Genomic DNA, 20,516 nt, shown 5'->3' with positions numbered 1-20,516 from the left:
CTGTATGTAGTTTACACTCCTAGTAAGGGCCTTTGGGTGTTATGAGGGATCAGGACGATTTCTGATAGTCCTTATATTTTGATGTGATGTTTCAACATGCAAGGAGCCATCCAGGTAGGCCTCAAGACTCCCATTTCCAGCCTAAATGTCCCTCACCTACTCTGTGTTCATGCCAGTCTCCTGAATGTTATTATTATGAGTCTAGATGATGCATGTATGTTTACCCATGTCTGTTGGTAAATTATTTTCTTGGCTGTGCATGATAGACTTTGTATTTGTGCCCATGTCTTAATAACTGCTTCTATTTTGCATGGGTAAGTCAAATTCGCTTAAATATGCAGTATTTTCCTAACACTTTACTATTAGTCTCAGGGAGGCCTACCTCCGCACCCAGGGGAAAAATGAGTTTAAATGCTGTCCAAAGTTAGCTCTTGATCCCATCATTTATTAATTAAAAGGAAGCATTTAAAGTTCAATTTCCCAATAATTATTTGAGAAAGAAACTCCAAAGCTGCCTCTAGAACTGGGTTTCCCTCTCCCTTTGTTAAAAAAATGGAAATAAGTCATATTTGATTTTCTTTTGTGTGTATCTCCATGTTGTCAGTCATTACCTGCTCGCCAATACCTATGCATGAAACTGAAAAGGACTAACAAGAAGCCCACCAGAGAGTCAATACTTTATATCTCTGGCCCAAGAAATGAAGTAAAATCAGCAATACCCTGAGTTTAGAGAAAAAGGGATATAAGGGAAATCCTTAGATTTTTAAATACTGCCCTCACCCACTAATTAGTGGCATGCTTCATCATGGGCCGCTTCTACGCCCAGGTTCAGACCAACACACTGGACGGAGAGATGTGTTTTTTTGGTTAGTGAGGTAAAAAAGAGAAGAAGAAGAAGCAAATGTATCCATAATTATGGATCACTTGTGCAGGAAAAGTGAGTTAAAACTGCCTCAGGAGTTTCCGCCTACATTCCTTTTTTGTTGGACCATCCTGGCAAGAGTATACATTTGACAAATGTGTGACTACAGGGCGGTGTCCCCATGAAGGTCCCGGGTTCGGAGATGTAAATATAAAACCCGGATAATAATAACGATTGTGTTATGAAGAAAACAAGTAAGGTTAAGTTAACCGCTTGGTAACAATTGATCACAGAGCGATACAGACCAAACTCTGAGAGGGCTCTGTACTCTGAGGAAGGCCAGTGGCCTAAAGGGCATTGGTTGGTGGCTGAAACATGTTGGTAGATTTGGAGGGGGTATGGAGTAGTAGCTCCTCCTTGGTTACAGGAGCATGAGTTTCTAGAGCATAGATTAAAAAAATACACATATCCAATGGGGTATAGGAGGAGGATGGGAAAAGAAAAAAAGTGGAAGGAATGAAGATCGGGTCAGGAAAGACAGGCAAGGAGGAAAGTAATTCAGGGGAACCAAAAAGACAAAGTGAATGTCAAACAAGCCGACTGAATCGTCGGAAGGCGAGGAGGACGGAGACACTGCAGAGCGATGAAGGAAAGTCTGCACAATGTCCGGCTGGGTAGGTGATGGCCGATAGGGAAATCCACAGCCCATCTCCTATATAGCGACCTGGGTAGCTCCACCGGGCATCAGTCAAATTGCTAGGTCTCCTCGGTCAGTAAAATGTTCACAAATTCTTCGAGAATTGCGGAGACTGGTTTCAAATTCAATTGGGGGAGTTGGAGAATCAAAGGACCGCAGTCCTTAGAGCCCCTCAAGGCTCAAGGAGGGGAACTTCATCGGAGGGAGGGGGAGGAAGGAGACACGGCGAGGAGACAAGGAGAACAGTGTCCAATGTCCGCCTTGGTAGGTGAAGGCCGAGGGAGTGAGCCAGAGCCTATCTTCTCTATAGTTGTCTGGGCAGCTCCACCGGGCGTTGGCCATATTTCTCGGTCTTCGCGGTCAGCATAATAATCACGGTTGCTCTGAAGATTTCGAATTTAAGCACTGGAGTTGTAGAGAAGAGAACTGCAGTCAAATCAAACCCTAGGTGTATATAAGGGTCCAAGAAGGGTGTAGCTTCCAGGAGAATTAAAGCGAAAAAAAGGCAATCCCTACCCGGGGAGATTCCCGGCCAGCGCTGATCATCTGTCGGTCATCTTGAAGACATCCTGAACGATCATCGCCAGCCCCTCCATTTCACAAGACCTGTACTCGTGTCCCACCTATTGTACACTAGAAATTACATTTTGTGCAAGAGTAATTTACAGATTACATTTAATAAGTGTTTTACTTCGGACAGGTCTTCTGATACTGGTTTTGATTACCAGTAATGTTCGAAAGAATCCAATTGTACTCATCTGTATCTCTACGATTTACCCTTTCACTACCCAGCACTACCACTTCCCTTAAACCTTCCCTCTTTCCTGCACGCAACCTATTGCTTATACAACTACTTGTTTTGAAATCAATAAATGTATTTCAAATATTTTTGGCTTTACTGGCGCTTTTCTGTGTGGTTTTGCATTGCATGCATTTTGTAATTACAGTATGGGTTACATACATGAGAATTGTTCAGGAGGTATGTAGTTCCAGTGTTGTAGTATCTCACGCAACACAAGATTGTCTCAAATTTGAATTTAATTCTACAAATTAGTCACGGACTATCTTTGTATTCCCGACATCCTGAATGAGATCCAATGCGGTACAAGCTGGAATCTGGCTGAACAGTATTTTTTCAGATTGATTCCCCAGCTTGGTGCCATAAGGAAGGGGTGAAATGAAGCACTGCGTTGCAGCAACCACAGACAGCTATATTGCGGATTGATTTGCCGATAGCTGCATCATGGGCGCGATCTTGGGGAGGATCACTGACATAATATCGATTACACTAATATAGAATTACGCAAATATCGAGGATAAAATATCGAATACAAAAATATTGAATTCCTACCTACAAACAGGTAAAATGTCTTAAAAATAATTTAAAATTAATGAAATATTAAAAATAATTTACTAAAATATACTTAAAAATACTTAAATAACCTTAAAATTATAAAATAATTAGTTTGTTATAAAAAACATACAATTTTATTTTTCAAAACATATATATATATATATATATTAACATAATATTCATTAAAAAATATGCAATATTTTTACCGTAGGATAGCGGGAGGGTAACATTTACTATTACCACTCCAGTGAGTACAACAGTAGGGAAAGCGTTGGATAGCGTAGGGGTAAAAATTACTATTCCCACTCCAGTGAGTGCAACAGTAGGGAAAGCGTTGGATAGCGTAGGGGTAAAAATTACTATTCAACAGTAGGGAAAGCGTTGGATAGCCTAGGGGTAAAAATTACTATTCCCACTCCAGAGAGTTCAACAGTAGGGAAAGCGTAGGATAGCGTAGGGGTAAAAATTACTGTTCCCACTCCAGTGAGTGCAACAGTAGGGAAAGCGCTGGATAGCGTAGGGGTACAACATTACTATTCCCTCTCCAGAGAGTGCAACAGTAGGGAAAGCGTTGGATAGCATAGGGGTAAAAATTACTATTCTCACTCCAGTGAGTGCAACAGTAGGGAAAGCGTTGGATAGCGTAGAGGTAAAACTTACTATTCCCACTACAAAGAGTGCAACATTAGGGAAAGCATTGGATAGCGTAGGGGTAAAAATTACTATTCCCACTCTAGTGAGTGCAACAGTAGGGAAAGTAAATACTTCATATATTATTAAAAAATATATATATATATTAATACCAATAAAAAAATAATTTAAAGTATTTACCAATTTAATATAATATATTAATTAATCAATTAAAAATACAAATAAAAATTAATTATTACAATTCATTTCCTATTAATACAAATTAATTACCAATTAACAATAAATTAATTAGCAATTAAAAACTTAATTAACAAATAATTCAAAATAAATACCAATAAATAAATAAAAATATTTAATTAATGACAATTAAATTACTTCCCATCCTATTACTCTATAAACCCACAACCCGCTACGGGAAATAAATTTATAAAATTAACATAATTATCAATTAATCAATTAATAAAAATGTATTGCCAATTAAAATGTAATTAATTACCAATTAAAAACTAATTAACAATTAATTCAAAATAAATACCAATAAATAAATGTAAATATGTAATTAATTATAATTAAATTACTTCCCACCCTATTGCCCTATAATCCCACAACCCGCTAGAGAATTAAATTACGCTAAAATTAAATAACATAAAATTCATTACTTAAAATAAATTATAAAATAAATAAACTCTTTTCACACATATACTAACATACAAAACACTTTAAAAAATTCGATATTTTAAAAATTTCGATATATTTAATACCTATATTATATACTTAAATTACTTACCTTAAATTCGATTTTTTTGTTGACTATATTCTGTCCATTCGATATTTTGTCTATATTTTCAAGTCGATATTTATGTATGTCGATATTTTTAACTCGATAATTTGTGTAGTTACCCTTGGGGAAGATCGTCGAGCAGGTAGAATCAGATTTGTGCAAAAAAAGCGTTCCTTACAGTAAGCGGACACAGTCTTACTTAAGATATTGGTTTGTGTTGCTGAACTTTACAGCACAGCTCCGCATGGAAAGATAGAGCGCTTCCCACACACTTCAGCTGCCATCTTATGGTCAGGCCACTTTAATTGACGATTGCCGCAAGGTTAGAAACACTGGTCATGGCAACAAAAGTAATTATGCCTTGTCTGAAAAAAAAGTTTGGTAAAATCATTATGAAGTGGGTGCTCAGGAATGCAATCTGGTTGTTATTCAGTGATGTTTTAATGATGTCTCTCGTAGTCTGCCAATTTGAGTTGCCGTGTTACTTTTTCCGACGAGGATGTGGTGGTGATTCTGGCAGTATTGGCAAAGTGTACCTCGGCTCGGTGCAGCAGGAAGGGTTGAAATGAGCTCCACGTCGCAGCAGACTCAGATGGCTATATTTCCAATTGATTTTGCCGATATTAGACCATGGGCAGCATTTTAGGGCCAGGCCCCACTGTGAGGAAGATCACCGTGCTGGTGGAAAAGATTGTGTGCAGAAACGTTCTTTATAGGCACTGGACACAGCTTGACTATTAGAACTTGCAAGAGTTGACAATCTTTTTGAGTGAATCTTCGTAGGGAAAGGTATAGCACTCTCCGTACATTTCAGCCACCATCTTAGGGTCAGACCATGGTACCCCTCATTTCGTTATTTTAATCCTTCCTTTTCTCTAAACTCAGGATGTTGCTGATTTTACCACATTTCTTGGGCCAGAGATATTAAGTATTGTCTCTCTGGCGGGCTTCTTGTTAGTCCTTCTCTCTGTGTGGGTTATAGAAGTTTTGTTAAGGGAGTCAGGAAAGGCTCACTCCCTAGTCTCTGTATTTGTGATAGCAAAAAAACTGAAAAACAGTAAAAAAAATGAAAAATTATGATTTCCTAATCAAGCTTAAATAGCTCTAAATATGCAGTTCATGCTAATGCTACAACCGAAATGGTTTCAGGTATGTTGCTGTAGTATAAGTTCTAGCCTGGAAGATGTGTAATGGAGATTTATGTGCAGGGATACCTTGTGGCGGGGAGGAATTTTTCCAAATGGTGTTGATGTACATACATCTATCCATCAATTAAACGTTAACCCCTATAGGATATGGAATAACATGTAGGCAAGTTTATTCCAGGTCAAGAGAATCACCACTTCCATTTACCAATTGCTTGGAGCTGGAGATGAAGCTAATGGATGGGGGCAGACTGGGGCATTAGTCTGGGAACAGCACAAGGAACAGGAGAGGCTGTGATCTTTCATGATTGTCCATCCCATGCTCTGCCACGCCTGGATAGGGGCTCAGGCAAGGACCAGGGATAAATTGACCTAGCAGCAAAAGTCTCATGATTTTACCAGACAAAGCAAAATTGGTGAAGGAACACCAGGTCAGTTGTAATCATGTGGAGTAGTATTCCCCTGTTGAATCCTGCTCCTTTCTACTAGCAAGCGGGGCTTTGGCGCACTAAAATGCTACACACATTAAAGTGGCATTGTACATCTATCAGTTATAAATACATATTTTAAAGATAGTAGCTTTCAGACCACAAATAAATGCATATGAATAAATACTAATACATTTAAAAAGACAAAATACATACAGATAAATACAAAATAATATGGCATAAACACCATAAGTCTAGAAGTTCTCTTTGTAATGCAGCAAATATTACACATTTCTGAGAAATATTTTATTGTGTCTGACTAAGTTCGAATGAAATTGCTTCATACTCTTCTCCCAATTAGAAATATTCATTGGGTTACAATACTATAAGAATTTAAAAATACATTATGTTCTTTGAACACTCACCATATTATACCAGTTTTCAAAAGCATTTCAAGGTGAAAAACCATCATGTTTTTTGTTACTCTTTTTCGGGCAAAGATGACCCTCGGCATCTCCCGTCTGTGACATGTGGAGTGCAGATCTACTATTCACTTTCTTTTAACTACAAAGCTGTGAGAGTATTTTTTGTTAATTTAGTGTCTTCTGGTTGGGTTAGAAGGCCTATGCTTCCTCTTTTAGTGGAGTGATCAAGACTGTGGTCTCTAGTCCATGACTTCACAGGGGCCTCTTTGCCTATTGCTCTAAGAGTGTGGGCAACTTGGCCCAAAGCCGCATGGACTCATCGGCAAAAGCTGGAGAGCTTCAAGTCATGACTTTGTTGGTCTGCAACTTGGTCAGCTCTGTCCTTTGTCTCCCACTATCATTTTTATTTGGGGGATCTGCAGTCCTTGGACTTAGGCACCAGAGTGCTTGTGGCTGTTTTACCCGACTGAGCCTTTCCTGTAATGTTTTGCTCTTTAATAAGATAGAAGGGTTGCATTACTTTGTAAGTGTGTACTTTATAAGATATTGATTTGCGTTGGCATATCGTCAATGTTGTACGGACTGGGGCCAGGAAATTGTTGATTGCTTACTAGTAGTCTTAATTACTCTGATTACCCTTTCTCATTACATCCCACTCTCCCATGGCTAGAGCCTTGATTCTAGGCCATGACATGACTGGATGCCCTCTTCATTGTTGCTCCAGGTGAAAGAGTGGGTGCAGGAGGAGGAAGGGGGTGAAGAGTTTTTGAATTTTAGTCTAGGTCATATGGTACCTTGGGGAGTTGGATTTCCCTCATTGTTCTAAATACTAGAACGAGGAAGGTTAAACATAGTAATGAAGATTATTGTTAAGTAATTGATACATTAACTGAAGGGGGTGTGGCTAGCTGCCAAAGATGGTGAAGGCATCATTTCTGAAGCTCTGGGCCCAACCCGCGGATCAAATTTCATTTACCACTGCACCCAAGTATCTTGCCTACCTGATATGCCCTGAGTAACCCTCAGTTGAGGCGGCACTGATCCTTGAACTTGGGAGGCACCAACATGCAGCAAAGTGGCCCCCGTGGAATTGGACCTGGCCACGTTGCAACTCAGCCAGCTGCAGCCGGTTTGGCCCAGAGGGCAGCATCACTGCTGTGAACTGCGGGCCCCGACCAAGGCCCTGCTCTGATTGTTACTCACTTGATTGCTGCACGATCTTTCACCTGCCCGCGATGAGAGATGGTGCAGGCCATTAGCGGAGGTGCTGGGGTGCTGCTCTGGAGGTTGGGCCCTCCCTGCGGCATGTGGAGAGAGGTGGAGCTGGACCCTGTGGTGGTGATACTGGTCCGGACTGACCCAGGAAATACCAGGGTGTCGAACGCAGGCTACAGCAGCAGCGGACTGAGCACTGATCCATCTAGACATGAGGTGAGTCCATATAGCCCTGCTGCCCTGAGTTGCTCAACTACCCCGCAACGATACAAACTACTGGCTATGAGGGTCAAGCTGCCCTGGCATGGTACTTAACTAGCCCAAGCTACTGGCTCATATGACTGCAGGACCAGCCCATAACCTAAGATGGAGATCCCACGATGAAAGGATTCTCCTAAAAGGAATGCCAGTAGGTTCACATCCACTTCTGGAAACCGAATTGTTGCAGAGTAAAAATTGCACCATGGTTTGCCCTATCCATAGGTAAACATCAGAACCCTGTGCTTCTTCTCATGAACAAATGGTCAACCAATTGGTGAACCTACATGTGAACATGTTTCCTTAACACCTGCACCGTGGCAGTCACTGTCGCTAAGTGCAATTCCTCTCTCCACCCAAAATATACCACACCCGCCCTGGATTTGGGTATAGACATCGGGCTGTCATTCTCAAATGTCTCTGTTACTCAATCTGTTGAATCTGTCCCAGCACATACCATGGCCAGAGTCTTGGCACAGGTGAAAGTCATAATATACCTGGCCCTTAGCAGAGTTTAGCTAACACTACCGAATGTCCAGTCAAGTCAACCCTGGAGCAATGAAAGGCTGCATTGTTCAGCAGATGTCACATACTCTTATCAAATATTGTACTTATATTATCATTCATGTTGGTGTATGTTTACAATGCAGCCACTTGTTGGGTATGCTTTGTCAAAATATGCTCAGACACTACACACAGCGGTAATCCCAGTAGAGACACACAGCGTAGTACTCAGCAAAACATTTGCATTCATAAATCCAATTGACAGCCACCCTTTGCATAAGGTGTTGTGCAAGTGGGAGACCAACCAAATGAGCAGAATTGTCAGAGCAACAGGTGGCTAGTGTACCTGCAAATGTTAGCATTGTTAACACATCACAAGGGGTACCCACCAGTAAAGTGTAAGGCGCTGTACAATCCGTTCCATTCAGATGACAGAAACCTTTCAATGAGAGTTGTATAGTCTGATTTTTCTTTTCACCTGCCTGATGCCTGACAACTTGGCATTCAGAAAACTTGGCACGGTTCTAAAAATCCTCTATGTTCTCCTGAGCCTGTGGCAGGATGAAAGTTCCTTCACTGGAAACAATCATTCAATTTATCTACTCTGCATACGCTTTTGGAAATAAATAAATATTCTTGTGGTTTGTTCTGGATTTTTCCCCAGATCCAGACTCCGTTTTTATTGGATTTTTTTCACCAGTGGTCCTTTAATGGCATCATTACTGAATACCCTATTTTGGATTAATATGAAAAATTGAATTATCACTTCATAATTTGACTATTCTTGAGTTTTAGCTTAACTATTTTTTTTATTATTTCTTTACTGGGTATGTTCATTGCTTATTTAATGGTGCATTTCTGCCACCTTCAGATGACGCGCTTTGCTGTCAGCTGACTATCAATCATGGGCAAAAGGTAACATTTTGGGCCATTGTTTCATTTCTGTACTGAAATCTTCAATCTGACTTGGTGCCAGCTTTGCTGTACTGATTTTTTAACCCTCAGGTTTATTGGGGGCTATTTCGTGTGCGCTTGTAGTGTGGCATAAGGGAGATGCTCATCAATCTTGGCAGGGATCTGTAAGGCAGGACTTCAATTAGACAGGCGTTACTTCGTTTGAGGAGGAAGCATGAAACGTGGTCGCCACTGTGCGCATAGAAAATACCTGCATTATTCTGAGAACGAGCAAAGGATGCTTTTTATGCAGATGATGATTCAGAAATGCTGCATAGGCACAGATTGTAATGGAATCTTAGTTGGACAACCTTTTGACGGTAAGACAAAACTACGACTCCCCACACTCTGCCTTTTACCTTTCCTCGCCCTGTGATTAATACCATGTTTTTAATTCTTTTATCTCAAACATAATTGCCGCTTAATGTCTTCATGGAGACCCTTTCCTTTAACGAGCTTCAGTCCCACTCATCTCAGGATTATGTCTCTATATACGGGATCAGCGCACTCCACCTGACCTTTTCCCTCCCCCTTTGTGCCCGTTTTGTAACTGCTCTCCTACAACCGAGTTAATTAATTTTACGAATTAATTTGGGCGATCCCGTCATGCCCTTCGCTCTCTCTGTGGAGGGCCTGCGTTCGTGCAGCTCTCCACGGCCCGCCCTGGCCCCCAGAGGGCCTGCTGACGGGTTTTGTGTGCGGGTGGGAATTTCTGTCAAGTTCTGTCAAAGACCCTCAACCTTTTGACCCGGAATTTAAAGGCCTTTCTGCTAAAAGTCTGCCACTCTGGCAAAACTTGTCCTTCAGCGGTGAATAAAGGAACACGCATTCCTGTCGAGGAATGTCGGTCACCAATAATACTCAGCCTGCCATCAGAGCGCACTTTCTTTCCAGAGTGGAATGTTGCTATGGGCACACTGGCCTGATTGTGTGCCTCCTCTCTTCCAATTACTTTGTCCCTTTCATTGCAGTTTTTAGTGTCATGTTTCTTTTTACAGTTTGCAGACTCTATCGATGGTTTCTGATGCCTAGAGTTTTACTTACAATTGTAAAGCATTGCATATTGCCCCAAGGCCTCCAGAGTTTCTGATTTTGCAGTGGTTTCTTACAATAATTCTGGGGGTCGTGCTTGAAAGTTTACTGAGGGCTAAAATGACTTCCTTTTGTTGCTGCTTGTAGCCCCTCTGCACTGTATTCCAACCACAGCTTTGCTACATCTGCTAAAAGTCTGTATTTATGGCACAGTCTCAGTAGGGGTATCTTTCTGCGGAAAATTGTTCATCAGTGTGATAGCACGGAAGGGGCAAAGGGAATGTGACGTCATCCCATCTGATCCTACAGTTTATGAGAAAGACACTACTGCAGTCATTACTATGCATTCACTCTTGGAATATGGGCGGTATCTAATCCAGAAAACGAGCTCTCACCCCAAGAAAGGTCCCATTCTAGAGACAATCATTTCACATCGACACTTAGACGCGGAATCAAAACCTAGGCCAAGCTTTCAACAAACGCAAATCTTCAAAACACACACCTCACTGTCTTCACAGACACTTGAGTTGTGGGGCAGGAGTGATAGATAGTAAGGCCCAACCTCGCAACTGCTGTACACTAGAACAAGAAACCATAACCTATAGAAAAGTAAATAATAAACATGCTTTCACGAAAAACCACAAATGGCATAAAAGGAATGGGTCTGATACATATTACAGTACACCTGAGGCAAATAACCTGTCGTGTCGAATTACCCACGCTTCTGTGTGCTTCCCTGACAAATGCCCTCTCAACAGAATGCACTGAGTTTTCAGTAGAGTGTGGCAAATATAAGTTTATTTTCTTCAGACTCGTCTACAAAGAAAATGGCCTCACAGTAGAGTAACAGTTAGGGATATAAAATAGTTTAAAATGAAGTGTTAAACCAATAAATACAGTCCCACTGATGTAAAGGTGCAAGACATGATTGAAACGGTTTTTAAAGGTTACTTTGAACATCGAAATGTCCAACGTGTACATTCAAACTGTCTCAACAATGTCTATCGCATCAAACAAAACAATCTTTATTCTGCTCATATAACCGTAAAAGAGTACTAACATGTAACTCTGTAATATGCAAACATTGAGACTTAGCAGTCTTTTACTTTACTTTAATAACTTTATTCGGTTATTATATGCGAAAACAACCATAAAAGTACAATTAAAAAGTCACAATATAAAAAGAGAATATGTGTATACATATATATAAACAACAATCATAACACAATAAAAAATTGGCTGTTTACGGTGAAGCATAAATTGATTTTCGTACTCTAAGAATATTTTAAAAAAAAGCTGAGACAGATACAATAATTATTATATTATCTAATTTCTGGATGGCTAAAAAAGCAGGACGACACTGATTAAAATCCATAATCTTCAATATGGGCACAATCCATCTTTTCCTCTGTGCAATATAAAATTTACAAAATAGCAGAATATGCATATCCGATTGATTGGACAGATCATCACATGGACATTTACTAAGTTGCTTTGTCCAATCATTCATGTTGGGGGAACTTAAAAATCTAAATAAGATATTTAATCTAAAACGCGTCAATAAAAACCGTTCAAAATCACTCATGTATAGCTTAACATATGGCTGGATATTGCTAGTGGTCATTGTTAATTGATGAGCAACCACTGTACGTTTCATAATTTCAGTGCTCATTCTGCGATCTCCCAAATGCATCATACATTGTTTTTTTAGTTCTCTCCTAGACACATGGGACATCAATAAGGGATCATCATAGTAATCCCGGTGGCCTATTTGTATGAGAAACGTCTTTACATATAATAACCATCTTATCTTGCTGACGTTTTCCAAATTCATCACATCTCTCAAAATTGATCGATTAAAAACACACTCCTCCGTAGTCCACACCCTATGCCACAAAAGTACTGGTTGGACTTTGATAATATCCTCTATATACGGTTGACCCAGTTCAACGTGGCAAATGTACGTAGAAACACTATCTGGGACTGCTAAGAGGTACCTCATAAAACAGTTTTCTGCCACCTGTAATGATTTCACACTTGCATATCCCCATATTCCTGCTCCATATGTAGCAATTGCTACACAGGTCGCTCTATAAACGGTTAAAAGTTCCCCAATCGTTTTTTACCCATTTTTCTGCTAACTTTTGTAAGAGCCATTATGGATTTGCAAAACAACAACCTCCTTGTCTTTATTGGTGTATTCCATAGGCCAGTTTGATCAAACAATATACCTAAGTACAGGAAAGTTGGAGTAAAATCCAACTGTTTAGAATTAATGTACATAACTTTCTTCATATTTTGTGCCCCGGGACCACAATTCATACAAAACGTTTTCGTACAATTAATTCTTAAATCCAAATTGGTCATAAATTGGGAGAAAGATGTCATCATCCTTAGCATGACCAAGGGTGTCCGGGCCATCAAAACTGCGTCATCCGCGTATAATAGTGCTGGGACAGATCTATTAGCTATCAGGGGCATGTCCCTGCACTCCTGGAGCAATTTATTTTCCAGATCATTGATGTAAATTGTGAATAAGAAGGGAGCAAGCACACATCATTGCCGCACTCCTCTTGCGATGCTGAAAGGCTTAGTGCATTCTCCATTCCTACCAAATCTGACTATGGCCCGTTTTCCCCATTTAAAGCTCCCTAAGAAAGAAAATTATGTTTTCCTCCACACCCAATTTTTCTAAGATCAGCCAAAGCTTACTATGGGTGACACAATCGAAAGTAAACAAAGGTTAAAAATATACGCATTCCCCTAGCTTTGGTATATTTTTCTAAAAGAATGTGCAAATTAAGGCCCTGGTCAATGGTGCCAAGGCCTTTCCTAAAACCATATTGAGGATCACTGATTATTGAATGTTCTTCAGCCCATGTTTGTAATCTATTTAGAATTACATGCCCAAAAATCTTAATGGTTGAGTCTAATAGAGATATTGGGCGATAGCACGAGCTACTTGTCCTATCTCGCTTTTTAAATATAGCGACAATATTAGACTCAACCCAAGAAGGTAGCAACCCATTCGAGCAAGATGCGTTAAAATGTTTCGTAAGGAGTGTACCCCAAAAGGCCATGTTATTTTTATACAAATCAACTGGCACCCCAACGGGGTCTGGGGCCTTACCTTCCAGGCTAGCTTTTTTATACCCAGGGTGACTTCGTTCAGAGTAATACACAGGTCCAATTTCTTATTAGTATTTAAGGTCTCCTCATCCACCACATTTACGAGTGGAATTTGATCCAGAGGGATCACCACACTATATAAATCTGCATAATGCTCAGACCATTCCCGCTAGGAAATGGCTATCTCTATCCTAGCCTTAACTTTATCACTTAAGAATGGTGCATTGACTGCTTTCCAGAAAGCTACAGTGTCTCTACTCAAGGAAGCCTCACACAAGGATTCCCATTCTTCCTTTTTTGGGGTATCCTTTCTCTGTTTCAGTGTCTTTTTATAGACCTTTCGCAGTTCCCTGATTAAGGTCTGGTCTCTTACAGAGTCAGTTAGGGCATATTTAAGGTTGGAATAAGCCTTAGTGCACACTGTATCAAACCAGCTGGCTATATTATCTTTAGGGTTTTTCCTATCAACCCACAGGCTAGTTTTGATGTGTGAGGTTATGATTAAAAAGTTTTTAATAATTGCTGAATTAGCGGCATTTCTATCCAGGCAAACATTGAAACTAGATTTGCATTTCCTAATTAAATTCTGGATGAAATCCTCATGGACCACTTTCGTCAATTTCAGGAAATACCCGTTTTGTAGGTTCAAGGCAATATCGCCTATAGCCTGTCTTATTAAACTGTCTTTATCATATTTGTGATCGGGGTTTAAGATTTCCATGCTTAGCGGGAAATGATTGCTTAATGCGGTATCTAAAGTATTAAAATGTTCGACCTGTTCACTGTATCTGGCCGAAGTCAATATAAAATCAATTGTTGAAAGTGTGCCTCTCCCATTAAATGTGGGGCAAAATGGGACCTCAGGTTGATAAATTTTGTTTGCAAAGCCCATATCACAGGAAAACATAATCTCATTCAGGAGGTCCCCACATGCAGTATGTTCAAAGTGCGATAAATTAGTCTCTTTATTCAACAATATACTGCATACTCCTTGTTCTCCTCTTTTACATAATGAATAATTAAAATCCCCTCCCCAGGCAGCAAAGACTTCCTTGGTTTTCCCTCCTAAAATCTGTACTCAATCCTTTCAACATTTCTTCCATTACCTCCACTGAAGCATTGTTATAAAAATTTACAATAATCAAACACTTCACTTTGTCAATATGTATCTTAACTATATGATAATATCTTTTATTAATGGGAATCTCTATTTTCACACATTTAAAAAGATTTGATACATAAGTGCATAGCCCCCCTTTGGCTCTACCATGTGCTGAGCCTATTGCTGGTGAAATTTTTTTTTTAAAACCACACAAATGGTGCACCTCCTTAGCCCAGGTTTCTTGTAAACTTACTATATCAAATTCATTTACAAGGTGCAACCAAATTTGATTAGACATCTTATTTTTTAAACCCGCAATATTCCAAAACATTATCGACCACTTGCCCTTCTTCGACATAGTGTCAGCCTGAACAATACAACCGGAGTTGCAATTAACATTGATAGAATCTTCATTCGGGATATTCATTTCGTGCCACTATCCTTCAGTACGGCCGACTCTACGGAATCAGTTACCCCAGCACTTACCCTAGCGGCTACTTGTGAGCAGTTTTCTCCTCCAGGGACAGTTTCAATCAGAGATGTCATGTTTGGGGGATTAGGCACCAATGTAGCACCAATTTAAAAGCACTAAAATTCCCTGTACTCAGTCAGTCCACCCCCTCAAGCGCATAGAGAGTGTCAAAACGATTAAAAGTAGGAATATTAAATTGATTAATATATGCAACCATGGTTCCTCCTCCTTGTAACCCCAGTGGATAGAAGTTTGGCAGAGATGGGTAAGAGTGAGAATAGAAATATCTTAAGTCTAAAGTTTGCATTCCACCCGCTCCTCTTTGTTGGATCCAATCGCAAATATGACAGACCACCCGTCTGTCCCTAAAATTAACAATAATACAGTCGCCAGCTAGGTCCTTTGGTCTATGGGCCACCCAGCTTATTCTTCGAACATGCAGGATTTCACTGTGCATATGAGTCGGGATAGGTCTGTTCTTATTCAACCAAAAAGTTACATTGTTTTTTAATTCAGGATAAGTTTCCAATTTATCCTTATCCAACTCGGGACGCCCGTCAACACAACAGTATATGGGAAAGACTCTGGTGGTAAATCAATACTTGGGAATATACTCTTTTGTTTTACAGTATCTTGTGTTCCCTTAACTACACATCTATCTTTTTTGGCCAACCCAACGTCTCCTGGTACCTTTACCAATCCCCCTACCCCATCCCTTGTCTCCCCCCCTTCTAAGCTCAAAGTCCTATTTTCTAGAGCTATAACATCTTGGCTAGTTCCATTTATTAGCAGGGAGGGTGTATTAGTTACAGACACAGTAGACAGTGGGGCAATTGTACTTGCAAGATCTCCAAATGAATTCACAACGCTTTGTTTAGGAATGCTCTCAGCATATTTTTTCACTATATCGTGGTTAACTAAGGATGCTTGTTCGAGTTTTCCTAATCTATCACCAATCATTTTTATCCTCTCTAAGAGAGGTAACATTAGTGACTTAATCAAGTGCTCAATTGTCTCCATGAAACCCTCTGCAAATTGTGGTGGGGCACACAGGGCACACAGGAATCCACTAGATTCGCAGACACTGGCTTTGACAAGAGAGTGGATGTCATTAAAGATGTAATTTCTGGTATAGCTAGAGTCTGCGTTACAGCATTTTTAGTTATTCTATGCGTTTTATTTGATTTTGGGCACTTTGCCTTCTGAGGACCCTCTCCACATTTCCTCTTCACATTAGGTCCCATCCTAACGGCTGTTTTGCAGTATGCGATTTAGAATTATTTTTAGATTTGGATCTTGTCGAGAAATGTGGTGCAGTTTCGATAGATATATTATCTGAACCTGACTCAGTTGTTTCATTGGTTACAGCAATGATACTAGCAGTCATTTTGACAAAAGGTACATAAAAATATTAATAAAGTAACTTGTGCTAGTGGAAGCAATATAAACAGCAGCAGTCAGGAAATCCACTTGTAGAGGTTAGCTCATAAAGAGTCCTCCACCTCTTCACACGTGGGGGTTTAGTTGTTTCATGGTGAATTGGCAAAGGGTTCTTTACATCCGGCCCTAATACAGACATGTTGAGATATAAAATCATATGTAATCATGATTGGCCCACTATGTACCATATAACCGCATATACGCATTAATAACCGCATAGAAATAAACAATGTATGTTAGCTTAATGATAGGTTTATAAAGGTCCGTTTAGACCTATTGGTATAGTCGGGGCCACTGTGTTTCGTTTTCTCTTGTTTATGTACTGTTTCCCAGAAGTCACATGGTTTAGCTCAGGATACGAAAGCAGGCTAAATTGCTCAGTCTGCATCTCTGATCTTCTGTGTGTAGCTCAGGGAAACCCAAGGTCACACCTGCCTTCTTGTGGGATGCCCACATTCTAGCAGGGCCAGTTCCTGTACTCCCCGGGTTTTAGATAGACGACTAGGTGCCTCAATGACCTACCCCCAGAATAGCTTTAGCTTAGCTACCAACAATTAGTGGTGCCTTATATGGGTTTTCCTGCTGGCTTACTGACAACTTGTGTTCTTCCTTGTGGGGTGTTAACCTGAATGTGTGAAAATGTATATATGCTTTGTATCACTTGTATTTAGTCAGTCTCCTCTGCGCACCTCCATGGGTCGTGTAGACTGAGGCTCCCCCGTCAGGGCCTGATTGAATAAACGATTCGACCTTCTCCATTTCCGACTGCCTTATTATTCCTTTATGATATATGGGCTATTGGTAAGTATAGTCCAGGTTTGTAAATTTTGTTTCCTTCAGTTGGCGACTCCGCCGGGACTCCGCGTTAGGGTCGTATCCTAACTGTAAACAGGAGCAGAAGGGACAGGGAGGAGTTCTGGCCGAGTGGGTGGACAAGAAGTATTTTTTGATCCGAAACACCCGTTAGTGGTTAGACAATTGGAGAGTCCGCCCTCGAGCCCAGTATCCCTCCCAGCTGCTGAAGACCCTACGCCGGAGTCCTACGGGCTTAACCCGAGAGAAACACAGACTGTGCCGGTCTGTTTAGAAATCGGCAGTGGAGAAGTCGGGATCGGCCTGAGTGCACCAGGTGAGTGAACCTTCTGATTAAGATTTGGAAACGGACGCGTGGAGGAAGTGTCCACTTGGAAATAGCAGTCTGCTTTTTGTCGGTGGTCGGGGAAGCCGGTCCACGAGGGAATCAGAAAAAGGGTCTGGCGTTGCTGTGCAGGGGCTGCACGGGCAGACACCTTTTGGATTTATTTGATTTTGCAAATCATACTTGGTGCCTTACGGAGTACAGGGTGCTCGCTCGGCCAAACTCACTCAGGGGAAGCCCTGGGAGCAGCTGGGTAAGCTAGGGTTCTGGAGCTTCGTGCCCCGAAACACCGGCCCAACCAGAATGCGACCTAGGAAGTGGGTTTGTGGTTTTCTTACTAAGTGGTTTATTTGTGGTTGAATTTCGGATTGGTCTGGAATTCTTTTGAATTTGATTCCCCGAACCGGAGTCGACGGGCTCCATTCGTATTGAAAGACATGTCATTTGCATTTGAATTTGTATAGAGCTCATTTGAAACCCTGACACATTTTGCGGCGTGTGTATGGGTGAAAAATAGGAAGACTATGAGAGAGTGAATGGTAAAGAGGGCGCGCCTGCATGAAAGGAATGATTGAAAACTTTTAAGAATTGTGATATCGTTGTTATCATGCCTTGTTTCAGCAAAATATATATTGGGTGCTGCTGTAGGAGAGGTGTTCGGCTGGAAGAAAGACAGCCTGCCCCTCCCGAGGGAAGCCCCAGTTTTGATATGTATGTTAAACATAGTCTTACACCAATTTTGTTTAATACATTATGGCACAAATATACAAAGGATAATACTGAATTGCAATGGCCTTTAACAGGGTCGTTTGATGAAAAAAAGATTACGTACTTACAGAATAAAATGTTTATGAAGAAAAGTCGCCAGTCAATGTTTGACTCCTTGAACCTATGGTTAAAGGAAGCCAAACGACGGCGAATAAGGGAAGAGAAACTGGGAAAGATTAAATCTGGGCAGACTATAACCCAAAAGGCAATAGCTTATGATAAAGGAAAAGTGGAGGAAAATATTACCCAAATGGACAGACAGTTCCGTTTGGAGACAGACAAGAGCTATGTGGCCCGACCCGATATTGGAAATGAGATAGAGGATTTGTTAGAAACTCGTCCACCTCCTCCTTATGCTCCACAGGGTTTATACCCAGCAGTGCCCTTAGTCCGAATAGATCGCCCAGGGACTGCGTCGGTCATTAAGGATCTTACGGGAGCAGCAGCTACAGCCCGCCTGATGGGTCTGTACGGAGTGTGCTGCTTCCCCCTCCCTCACTCCGACAATCTACCTCACCTTTGGTTTCGTTACAACCAGATTCGGTTGTCCCTTCTATGTTGAGTCCAGTATTTCTCTCCCCTCCGGCTCCAAGCACTATAGATCCTCGAGCTTTGGCTACCCTAGACACTAAACCTAAACGTTTGGGGCTTGATTCGAACGACCAACAGATTTATACCAGATCCTCGTTAGGTATGGCAGAACGGAAGGCTATAGTAAAGCAGGCATCCGAATGGATGCGGAATGCCATTTATACAATGGAAGATATTTGGACTACTATGAAAGATTTCGAGCCTGTTGCACAGCAACTAGCCTTAGAAAATATGGCGATCCGGTTGATTTCGCTATGGGAACAGTGTGTTGAGGAGGGGCTCGCTCCACAAATATTGAAAGACATAAGGGAACGGGCCCACAAATTCCAACTGCAGGCCAATGAAGTATATCAGAATGTAGCAACTCTCTTACAGTATCGAGAGCGAATGCATCGGAAATGTGCCGATTAGGGAACACAGAATCCTATGAGAGCGGTACACCCTCTTTTCTTTCCAGAATTACCTGAACTTAAGGATTACGGGGGAAATGTAATTAGAGCAAGGGAGGACGCAAGGCTTCAGGAACAATGGGTTTATACCCCTTGGAAACGAAGCGAGGTCCTTACATTGAAAGCCCAGCTCCCTGACCCCCGTAAGAATCCCACTGCTTAATATAAAGAATTGGACGAGGCTGCCAATTCCGCGATCATGATCATACCCGATATTGAGTTATTTTTTGGTCTTTTGATCCCGGTCGATATTTGGAGACAGATACATGATACGGATCATGTTCCCGAGTTAGGGGGAACGTGGGATCAACTGAAAAATTGGGATAAGGAACGAAAGGCTGGAGAGAAACCACGAGATGAAATTTTAGCAGTACCAGATAAAATAATTACATACATGCAAACCCTTCTGCCTCCTAAGAAAATAGATTGGGATAAGTTAGCTGCCTGTAAACAGAAGAAGGATGAGAGTGTCTTGGATTTCTTCACTGTTAGATCTGGGGGTCTCTAGTTGGCAGAGGTAAGTACCTTAGACCAAGTAGGGACCCTTGCTTCTAGTCAGGGTGAAGACATACACACAGTAGATAACCTCCGCTCTCCCTCTAGGTAGCTTGGCGCGAGCGGGCAGGCTTATCCCCAGGCAATGTGTATAATAATTGCACTCAACACAACAATAATCCCCAATCCACCACAAACTGAGACCACACAGGTAAGTATATTTTATAAAAATATATAACTTAATCTAGTTTCAGCAATGTATTATTATTATTATTATTATTTTGACATTTATAGAGCGCAGCAAATACCCGTAGGCGTCTCGGCGCTAAAAATCATCTCTCTCCTGTGTGTAGTCACTGCCATGTCTTTAAGAGTTTTCGAAATTGTTGGAGTGACGGACTCGTCCTAATGTACTGAGGAAGGGCATTCCAGAGTTTGGGTGCGGCCACTAAAAAGCGGCGGTCACCCCAGGACACTGTTTTTGTTCGAGGAATTACTAATTGGTGTAAGGTGGAAGAGCGTAACTGTCTGCTGGGTATGTAGGGAGTTAATTGGTTTTTGAGGGCATGCAGTCCTTGGTTGTTGAGTGATTTATAAACTATGCACAAGGACTTGAACTTTATTCT

The sequence above is a fragment of the Lissotriton vulgaris genome, chromosome 2_1 (assembly GCF_964263255.1).
Source record: "Lissotriton vulgaris chromosome 2_1, aLisVul1.2, whole genome shotgun sequence".
In the NCBI taxonomy this organism is placed as follows: domain Eukaryota; kingdom Metazoa; phylum Chordata; class Amphibia; order Caudata; family Salamandridae; genus Lissotriton; species Lissotriton vulgaris.
This window is presented reverse-complemented; position numbering follows the sequence as displayed.